The 11,937-nt window shown below is 36.2% G+C and overlaps 1 non-coding gene across 1 annotated transcript; it reads right to left on the reverse strand.

The window, feature by feature from the left end:
• Window positions 1-5,365: 5,365 nt before the first annotated feature.
• LOC115939479 (small nucleolar RNA SNORD109A) lies at window positions 5,366-5,432 on the reverse strand. The gene has a single exon (XR_004074283.1). It is a non-coding gene; the product is annotated as a small nucleolar RNA SNORD109A (small nucleolar RNA).
• Window positions 5,433-11,937: the final 6,505 nt, after the last annotated feature.

Here is an 11,937-nt window from a genome sequence, read left to right on the forward strand (position 1 = left end):
CGTGGCAGCAGAAGGCCTTGGGGGTAGGGGGCAGTGTTAGCAAAATTTGCACTGAGCCTCTAGTCCTTGACCAGATCCCCTGAATCATGTTAACTCCTTGGGCATGGCACAGAATCAGTGGCTAGGCAGGCTGTATGTGGCCTTCACAAAATTTGTGCTGAGCTAAGGGCTGAGGCCAGTAGGCTTGGGATAGGTGAGTTCTCAGAGAACTTGTGGATAGGGTGTGCTGCTAGCTGGTTAGGTAGCAATTGTCTGTGCAGTGCTACTCCCCCCCACCCCCGCCAGATGTCTTTGTTTTTATGTTGGAGGTGGGGGAGGAAAATGTCACCTGCCAGCTCATTTGTTTCCAGAGAAGTCTCCCAACACATTCTGAAATCACTATAAACAGATCTCCCTCCCTTTCTGCAGGCTGTTGCTTCTATGTTGCCTCTCCTTAGGCTGTTGTCTTTTTAAGGGCAGGAACCCAGCTATCACTGGCCCTCCCAGGTTGCTCAGTGCTCAGTCAGCTGACTTTTAAATTTCCAGGCTTCAAGTCTTGCTGGTTATACAAACTCACAAAATTAACCCCTCTGTTTTCAAGGCCAGACGTTATGAAGATTTGTTTTCCCCATGTGGGCTCACTTATGATTTACCCTGTCTGTGATTGCAGCTCCCTCCCTCCTGTGGGCAGATCTAGATCACCATTTTTGCCTTTTCTAATCTCTCTAATGTGGCTTCTTCTCTATATTTAGTTGTGGAGTTTCTTTTGCCAGTTTATTTACTCAGACATGATATCCAGTTGTAAGCATGAGGTAAGGTGAGCTTAGGGTTCTCCTACTCTGCCATCTTCCCATGCCTCCTTCATAACTGAGATATTTTCTTACAAGGTTGTTATATATATTAAGAAAACAGTGAGCACTTCATCTTTAGTTTATTGAAGCTGACAATATGGTAATCTCATAAGCCTCTTCAGACCGTATGGTAATGGCACAGTTAAGGATATGGAAATGTTGACACACACAAAAATTATAACAGACTAAATAATGTGGCAGAAGTTGATTTTCAAATTTTACCACTTAGCAAAAAGTGATCCCCACCAAAACAACACTTCATATAAACTCGCTTTCATCAACTTTGTCTCTCTTCTCTATCCTAAGCAATTTTTTCCCATATTGGAACAATATTACTACCAGGTGCTCATCTGCTGATTGCATCCCTAGATCTAGCTTTATATTTTTACTTGATCTGCACTTATCGTTCCTTCTTTAATTTTTTTGTCTCCATTAATATAAAAAACTTAAATTTTTCTATTTAGTGACATTATTTCTATTACACACACACACACATGCACACACACAGATGGCTAAACTCCCTAAATAAAAGTCATATCAATGCTTTCCTGCCATTTGTTTTTTCCAATTTTCTCTTAGATCATTTTAAGCCAAACCAAGAGGATCATTACTTACACTTCAATATCTATTCCATCATGCCAACTTTGTTATCATATCTCAATGTGATTATCATTTTTTATAAGTAAGAAAGTAAGTAATGAGCTCACCACATACTTAGGCTGGTCTGGAGAAATGACCTTGGATTTATTTTCAGACAGTATATTTAGAAAATACTGACAGAAAATAATTGTGAAAAGACTTTAACCTGCTATCTCTACTTGGAATGCATGACCTGTAGGCTCACTCCAGAGTTGAGTAAGGCATGGTTGATATGTAAGTCTGACTCAACATGACCCCATATCCATATATACTAACAACCAGATTTTCTTGTTTCTCTGTATCAAGTTCTGACACACAACACACACATACACACACCCTTAGGCTCCCATATGAATAAGTCATAAAATGTTCATGGTGTGGTCAGTGTGAAACAAAACTGTGTATCAGTAACTATTAGATCTTTCAGTGAGATGATAATGTCCATTCTACACACTTCTATAAAGCTAAGTAAACATTATGCTAAATTAAAATTCTCTGTATCCTGTGTGATTAATTCACTACCTCATTCAGGTAACATAACTTATACCTTTATATTTATTTTCTTATTTTTTCACTCTCAAGTATGCGTTACCAGCACTAAAACAAATGAAAAGAAAAACCCATATACCAAATATGACTCTCAAACTTACCTGAAAAGAAACACACATAATGTTTGAACCTTAAAAATTCCCACTATGGAAGCTTATCCTGATTAATTCTTTATGGGAACACTTTTTTATCAATGTAATAAATTTTGTTCTCTCATTGTCATCCTTGCATGTGTTATCAGAATATAAATTATTATAATAAAAATTTTATAGAAACTATGATTTATCAGACAATGGCTTTTTCAGAACATCTGAATTTTAGTATACAAATTCTGCTTTGAAATTAATAATAGTATTTAAGTGATTGTTAATGAAAATCTATCTTGGTATGACTGTCAGTGTGATGTTATGATTTATTGATAATGTCTGCATTTAGAAGAGAATGCTCGACCTATCCTGAAGACATCAATCCTTAAATCCCAAGTAACACATTATCAATATTAGACACTATTCCTAGGAAATGTATTAGCTAATGTTTGGACTAATTTGATGGGATATTTTAAACTTTCTACTAAAATATGTTACATGTGTAGAAAAGTCTATGCATGAAAATTGTACAGCTCAGTAAATTTTCATCATCCAGACAAAACAACTAATCAAGACACAGATCAATATAAAAATATTACAAGCATTCCAGAAACCACCAAGGTGTCTTATCTCCATGACTATCTCCCTCATGACTTTCCCTGAGTAACTTATTTTCAGATCATAGACTAGTAAATATACAAGAAATATAGGTAAGGCAATTTCAAAATAGAACTAACTGGAATATATAGAACACTGAATACACAATGATATAATTATATATTAATGTAATTATAAGTGCAAATGGAATACTTATTAAATTGTGCCATACCCTATACCATTGCAGAGTTACAAAACTATTCAAAAGTAATGAAATCAATTCAAAGTATGTTTTTCCATCATATGGAATTAGGTTAGAAATCATTAATAAGGATCAAGAAAAAAAGCCCTACTTCTTGGAAATTAAGCAATGCCCTTTTAAATATTCCATAATTCAAAAATAAATCAACATAGAAATAAGAAAATATATTTATATTAGTAATAGAAAAAATGTAAATGCTAAACTTGTGCTCATGCAGCTAAAATGTGCTTACAGGGAAATTTAGAGTGAAAAACAATATATTAGAATTGAGAAAGGTTAAAAAAATAAATTGTATTTTACAAAAAGCCAGATGAAGATAGACAAATAAAAATCCAGAAGGGTATAAATACAGAAAAATTAAAGAGGTTAAGAGCAGAAATCAGCAAAATAGAAAGCAGACTTACAAAAGGAAAAGGCAACAACAAAAAATAATTTGAAATAATTAATACGATTATAACCCTCCTACCAAGATTAATCGAGAATGGGAGATAACACAAAATATGAATATCTAAAAGACATACAAAATAAAAAGATATCACTAAAAAAACTTGCAGTAATGAATAAAATGTTCATCTGACTAGTAAGAATCTTGAGAAAATGCAGTCACAAAGAGAGCAAAACTATATAATCACATTTTTATAAAGAAAAAATGAAGAAAAAAGTGAAATACATTTTCAAAAGAGTTGCATTTGGCGAGGAGGGGCTGGAGCTGGTCATAAGGGAAGATTCTATTGTGTTAGTTATATTTTTCTTCTATGTCTGAGTCCTATAATATAGTATCATAATATGGACAATTTACTGCATAGATATTATGCATCAATGTGCTGTTACACTGTATGGATTGAGACAGTATCACCAAGTCCATGAATCTGTGAATCTACTAATGGTAACAAATATACAAGTAGGGTCTTGTAAGAATATGCTTTTTAAATAAAAAACAGGCCCTATCGTTCCTGCTATATGTCTGTTCGAAGTTGTTAATGATTGAGGTTCTAGAGTTCATTTCAATATCTGGCAGAGCTAATTTCCTTTTTGATCTGTGACTATTAGTAGTTGCTCAGATTTTTAGAATCACCTTCTATGGTTCTAGATAATAAATGTAAATTTTAAAATTATAATAAATGGATACAAAAATAAGCACTACTTGATGAGTTGTGACAGAACTTTGTCAAGAAAAAATTTTGCGTATGCTTAAGGCAATAGCCACTAGGTCTCAGGTAACACACAATTTTCAACAAACCTTGCCAGGAAATATATAAACAACTTTTCTTAGGGATGTGTATTTCAAGTTTTAGTAAGAAATAATAATGATATGATATTTCCATATCTCTCCATTTAATACCTCTAACATAATATCCTTTTTAAAGGCCTAGAGCAGTATTGAAAATTGAACTATTTTGTGTTTCAAAAGAATTATTGCAACTTTTATCATATAAAAACTTAATGGTCTTAAAGAGATCTAACAAAATTTCACATACAACGTCCCATGTTGCAAAAATGAGAAACAATTCACGTCATTCCCCAAAGATTAAATTAGAGGCAGAAATATAATGCAATGTGACCACAAAAACCTTATGAATCATAGAGTCTCTATTCTTAAAGTTCAATAATTAAGCAGATGAAGAAATCTGATAACATTTTGGCATATTTGGATTTCACTATAATAATTTTGATCCAATATGAAACTGTTAAAATTTCTCTAATAGTCTACATCTTTCCATCAAAGCAGAAAAGAATCAAAATGAAAGAACAAATTATGAGGATACAATAATGTAGGTAACCTTGACTAAGATCTCAATGAGGAAAAAGATACATTATAAAAATATTCTTGAATAAGCTTCTGAAAAGATGCACACAGAGACCTCAAGACCTGGCACACAGAATATAACATATGAGCTTCAAAGGATCTTTGTTTAGTTACTCACCTCTGTTCTCTGAAGTAAAAGCCCTGATCCTAGTCCTTCTATCTCAGCACAACATGACAGAAAAACAAAGACAGAGTGTCAGAAAATATTCAACAGTAAAAAATTGGTTCCATTGTCATTATTTAATATGGGCATACATTTTTTTCTTCTTTTAGCCCAAGTGAGAATTTCATTACCCATCACAATTGCTTCTCTCCTTCTTATTTCAATCATTTTTATTCCCTCATTTGTTACTCAAGAACATCTTTTCTCTATATCAGTATCTTTCTACAACTTTCATTCAAAGTAAGCAAAATGAAGCAAGTCTTGGATTGCTGATCATATCTAAAGGTGCATGGTGACTTATAAAATAAGACATAAATGCCCTGTTCTGGGAAAAAGAGCATGCTAACAGTGGTATTATGTTGTCACTGAGGGGTCATTAAAGACAGCCAGGCCCTGAGAGTCTTATTTGTCCTAGTAGAGGGCCACTCATCTGGACCTCAGATTGACATCTGGAATGAGTCCCTCAGCATCCTCAGACAGTTGTGCTCATCATTGATCCAGACAAGCACCCTCCCAACAAATAAGCATTTCCATAGCCAGGCTTATGTTGTGCAAGTTTGAATAAAGAACAGTAAGTGTGTAGTAGATATTGTATTCAGTACCTGAAAAATGGGACCCATATATGTAGCATTAAAAAAATGCTACCTTTAATTGTTCTAATAAAATTAGGTAAGATCTATTGGGAATATAAAAAAAAACCTTTAATCAACAAAAATTTTAAAGAGCAAATGAGGTACCAAAAATAATATAAAGGTTGATTATAATATGAGTAGATCATATATGTTGTGAATATTTCAGATAAAGATTAAAAAATATCAGTAGTTAGCATAGTTGAATTTCACTACAAGTTTATTTTCATCCAATACAAAATTGTGAAAAAAAGAAATATGGGAATAATTCCCCCAAAGATATTCAGGTTACTTTTAAAAGATATTTTAAAAAGGGAGCAATAATGGGGATTCTTTGTTCCATTTAGGGGCACTCACTGGGAAAAATATCTATCATAAAAATATTCTTTCTTAAGCTTCTGAAAGAATGAACTCACAGAATTTGAAGCACTGACATCACTAGTAATAAAACACATTATTTCAAAAGCACCAGGATAGCCACTCACCTTTCTTCCCTGAAAGTAACTTATTCACTTGAAAAAAAACAGTAACCTGTTCTAGCTTTGGACCTGCAAAACATTATAAAAAAATAGATCAGATGAGACAATGCATTAAATTAATTAAAAATAATGCATAACATTTGTTCTATTTTAATTAATCATACAGATATCCCTTGCCACAAACATCACATTTGCTTGATCCTTTGTCATTTCTGTCATATCATTTATTCATCTGTTTCCTCCCTGAGTTCTTTACTTTGCAAATGGCCAATAATTCTCTCTGCTGAGCTATTCAAATAAGTATATAGTGGTTATCTTTAAAATGGGAAATTCTAAAGCTGTATTCCACCCAATAAAGACTGAAAATACCTTGTGATGTTAAAAATGCCCTGTGATGTGAAAAATGAAAAGAACATAGTAGGAGTATTGTGAGATTACTGAGGAGTTTGATGAAGGGGTATTATGAGACGTATTGTGAGGATTATTGATGACCTCATCAATTGAGCAGTACTAAAAGTGAGTCTTATTTGCTTTTTTTAAAGTATTATTGAGATATTGAGATATTATTCACATATAATTCACCCATTTAAAGTGTACAATTCAATCGTTTTTAGTAAATGCCATATTGTGCAACCATTGCCACAATCAAATTTATTTTATTTATTTTTTTAATTTAAATTCAATTAGCCAAGGAATAATACATCGTTAATTTACAATGAGATACCACTTTACATGAGTCTTATTTGTCTTATAGAAGGCCACTCAGCTGGACTTCAGCAACCCCAGATGTTTATGCTTATTCTTGATCCAAACAGGACCAGTACAACCAATAAGCATTCCTCACACCACACTAATGCTCTTAACAATTTACTACTTGCATTTAGCTTACAGTGAAAAACAGCACAGGTAGACATTTGACTGGACTTTAGTAAATCTGGTTATAATGGCAACTCCAGAAACTTCCCAGAATCCTTATTTTTAGAATGATACATAAAGTGATATTGCAGTGGGGGAGTTTTTAATTCTGATATATTCAATAAGATAGAAAAAAGAAGAATCAAGAGTTAACTGTGAAGTTAGGTTATATCACTTAAAAATATTAAATTATGTTAGGATCTGACAATGTCATACTACTTTCATTTGTTTAGTCTATAGTCCCTGGAGAGAAGATATATGTCCATATTGAAAGTATAGGATCATTACCCTATACCATTCTCTGTTTTATCTCACTAGGAGCAACTTTATTTCAATACACACACATACAAACCAAATCTATTCTATGACTTGCCTTCATTAATCTGTAAGTGCTCCCAAATATCTAGATTTTTAAAAACAAAACCCATTCCTCATTACTATTATCCAAAATATATTCCCTGTCAGAAGTTATAAAAAATACCCTACAAAAAGAATATTTTTGTCATTTTCCTGATCTGGCTGACTTCCCAACATCTGAATTCAGTTTAATGTACTATTATTTGCAAGAGTATCAAATATTAACAGCAAATAATTGAAAATAAGAAATAGATATAATAAATACATCTGATTAATACATGTAAAATATTAACCACTACATCCATCAAAGGAATAAGTTAGCAACAATTATTACTGGTTAGCTACCAAAATACAGTAGGAAGGTGCTAATATTCAAATAAAATTCCTCAAGATAGCAAAATATTTGAAGAGTTAAGATAATATTTATGATTTATAAATATAGCATGCACACAAATAAAAATACAGATGTGCTTATAAGGATAGGCAGATGGTATAATATAAAAGCTACTCCTCAGTTTCAGATAAATTGGACTTATGGTGAAATTTGAATGATAATTCTTTCCCCCAAGCAACTACATACTGTCTAAAACAAAATGAAAAAGACAGTGCAAATAAGTTTCCACTTTTGCTCTACATGAAATGTACAATGTACAAAAAAGAATGAGGCAAGATGAAGCAAAAAATGTAACCCATAATCCTTAAAACTGATGGCAGATGACCATATTTTAGGAGGAGCACAGAAAATATTTTAAGTCTATTTTGAAGAATGCATAGAAAATTATGACAGATGTGTTAATAGATCTCATAAGAAAAATGGAAATTATAAGCATGAACAAAATGGGAATTCTAGAAATTAAAACTATAATATTTTTTTTTAAATAGATGGAACAAAATGACAAAGTAGGAAATTCCTAGCTTGTATGCCCCAAGACAAACTGTGATCTGGCAGCCATCCATGGATAAAAGTGCCTTTGTGGGAGCTTTGGGATCCAGGTAGGAGATTGTGAAACTCCAGCGGGCCCAAGACTAAAGAAAGCTGCTTTGAGAAGGCAGGCCCATACCTTAATGGTAGGCTAACTAAACATGGTCCCCGCTGCAGACTGAAAACAGTCTCATCCCGCTATGGACTCAGCTCCAGTGCTGCTTGGTTGTGGTCTTGAAAGCAGCCTCATTCACGAAGGGACCCTAGAAGAGCTATGGCCATCTGTGTCCCTGGTAGTAGTTTTCCAATCTCTGACTGTGAATACTGAAGTGGCCCTATGGCCTGGCCCTAGTCCTGTTCTGCCACAGTCTGGAGTCACTCTTCCCCCATGAGAGGAAACACACCCATCTCTGCCCCTGGTAACCAGCCCACTGACTTTAGTCTCAACTGTAGATCTTGACATAGCCCTGAGACTTGGCTCCAGTTCTGCTATACTGTGGCCTAGAGTCAGCCCTGCCTCCCTTGCCTGCCCAGGAGCCGTGTGATGCCTTTCTGCATTCCTGGTAATAGTACCACTGACAGCAGTCTTGTCTATGGACACTGACGTGGCCCTGAGACTTAGTTCCAACCCCATTTTGCAATGGTCTGGGGAAAGTTCTGCCCGCACAGGGAATCTACAGTAACCACACCTTCCAAGGCCCTGATGATAAGCCCACCATGTACAGACTTGATTGTGGACCCAGAAACAACTCTGAGACTTGGCCCCAGCCCTTTTTGACTATGATCTCAGAGGCAGTCCCACCTACCTGTTGAAAGAACAGGAACCTTGCTTGCCTGAACCCTCAGTAATAGGCCTGCCAACCATGAACCCGACTGTAGATATGGCAGCAGCCACATGGCCTAATTCAAGCCCTCTTCAACTGTGATCACAGAAACAGTTCCATTAGCCTGGGGATTTAGGAGAGTCTTACTGACAACAGTATATAAAGAAAGGAAGAGGCGTTTTTTTCCTTGAAATATACAGACATCAGTGCTAGTTTATATAAATCATGAATCAAGAATCAGGCACACATGAAACCACCAAAGGAAACTAATCAAGCTTCAGTAAATTAACCCCAAGGAAATGTAGATTTATGAATTGCCTGACAAAAAATTCAAAGTTATTGTGTAAAGGAAGATGGTGGTGGAGTAGGAGGACCCTAGTCTCACCTCTTCCCATGAATGCAACTAGATATCAATCTCTTAAATACTCCAGACATAGACCTGAAGGGTGACAGAACAAACTCCACAAGTAAGGTGGGGCGGGTGGGGGAGGTGGTAAGAAGACACATCAAAGAAAGTAGGAAGTGTGGAGACATAGTTTAGGGGTGAAATGGATTGCAGGTGCTGCAGAGGGGAGGGAGCATGGTCACAGAGAATGGCAAGAGAGACAGGAGTACATAGGGGAAGGCACAAGGAAAACATTTCCCCAAAGCCATTGGGTTGAAAAATAAGAGGGGTTGAATTTTGTGAGTTCTTGCAACCAGTCAGGCTTAAATACTGGAGTTTTAAAGGTCAGTGAACTTGGCACAGCTAGAGCCCCAAGGACACTATGCTTCTTCTGGAGAGAAGGCAGGCAAAAATGCAGGGGCAGACAGTATGGAAACAGCAATATGAAGAAAGCCTGGGGCACAGAGTGGGGAGATTATTTGCTCTTCTTGGAGCACATCCCTGAGAAGGATTATTCACAGAGACACATCTCTGGAAACAAAGGAGCTGGCCAGAACCATTTCCTTCACCAGCCCCTCAGTATAAACACAGAGACACTTGTGGGAATCAGCACAGCACTGACACTGGCTATATAACTTCCATGCACTAAGCCCCACCACCCTGCACTCCAGTGGGACTGCCCTTCTCAGTCCCACATGCATCAGGCCCATTCCCCATGAAACCTGCAGAAACCCCTGCCCACACCACATCACCAGAAAGTTCTGTAGGGCCTCAGATCCAGTGGAGGTGGTGACAGGTCTTATTTCACAAGCAGACCAGAGCACACCTAGTTAAAACTTGCCACATTCAGATCAGGGTCCAAACACTGCCCATAGCAGACAAGGAGAACCTCTGCAGATGACTGGCCTGAAGGACAGAGCAGCCAAAATGCAACAGCAGAGCACATACAACACACACTAGAAACACTCCCTGAAGTGCCAGGCTCTGGGCACTATGTGACTCTTCTTCATAAGGCCATTACTTTAAGGAGCAGTAGTCATAACTGGCTTTTCTAACATAGAGAAGAAGGCAGAGACTTAGACAAAATGTGAAGATGGAGGAAGTTATCCCAAATAAAATAATAAGATAAGGTCATAGCCAGAGATCTAAGCAAAAGAGCTTATGAATAACATTCCTGATGGAGAATTTAAAGCAACAATCATAAGGATATTCACTGGGTTTGAAAAAAGAATAGAAGATATAAGGAGACCATTACCACAGAGATCAAAGAGTTAAAAAAAAACAATCAAAGATGAAAAGTGCAATAAATATGATTAGAAATATTCTTGATGAAATGAACAGCAGGCCGGGAGATGCAGATAAACAAATAGTGATGTAAAGACAAATTAATGGAAAGCAATGAAGCTGAAGAAAAGAGAGAAAGAAGAACTATGCAACACAAGAATAGACTTAGGGAACTCATTGGCTCCACCAAACATAATAGCAGTCATATTATGGGAGTCCTAGAAGAAGAAGAGAGAAAAGGGGGCAGAAAATTTATTTGAAGTGATGATGTCTAAAAATTTCTTTAATCTGGGGAAGGAAACAGACATCCAAATTCAGGAGGCAGAGAACTCCCATTGAAATCAGCAAAAGCAGTCCAACAGTAACAAAATTTGCAAAATACAGTGGTAAATAAAAAATTCTTAAAAGCGGTAAGACAAAAGAAGTCCTTACCTTACAAGGGAAAACCTGATAAGGCTACCTGGAGATTACTCAACAGAAACTGGGCAAGCCAGAAGAGAGTGGCATGATATATTCAATATGCTGAATGGGAAAAATATGCAGTCAAGAATACTATATCCAGCAAGGCTATCATTCAGAATAGAAGGAGAGAGAGAGAGATAAAGAGTCTCCCAGACAAACAAAAATGAAAGGAGTTTGTAACGACCAAACCAGTCCTACAGGAAATATTAAAGGGGACTCTCTGAGTGGAGGGACCAAAAGTGACAAAGACAAGAAAGGATCAGATCAGAGAAAATCTCCAGAAACATCATTTTATTGTAATAAAATGGTAATAAATACATATCGGTCAATAATCACTTTGAATGTAAATGGACTAAATGCTCCAATAAAAAGACATACGGTTTCAGAATGGAAAAAAAAAGACCCATCTATATGCTGCCCACGAGAGACTCATTTTAGACTTAAAGATACCTGCACTTTGGTTTTTCTTTAAAGATTTTATTTATTTATTTGACAGAGAGAGACACAGCGAGAGAGGAAACACAAGCAGGGGGAGTGGGAGAGGGAGAAGCAGGCTTCCCGTAGAGCAAGGAGCCCAATGTGGGGCTCAATCCCAGGACCCTAGGATCATGACCTGAGCTGAAGGCAGATGCTTAATGACTGCGCCACCCAGGCGCCCATAAAGACACCTGCACTTTGGAGGTGAGGAGATGGCTAAACGTTTATCATGCAAATGGATGTCAAAAGAAAACTGGAGCAGCAATGCTT

This window comes from Leptonychotes weddellii, chromosome 9 (genome assembly GCF_054177405.1).
Source record: "Leptonychotes weddellii isolate Sample4059 chromosome 9, ASM5417740v2, whole genome shotgun sequence".
Lineage (NCBI taxonomy): Eukaryota > Metazoa > Chordata > Mammalia > Carnivora > Phocidae > Leptonychotes > Leptonychotes weddellii.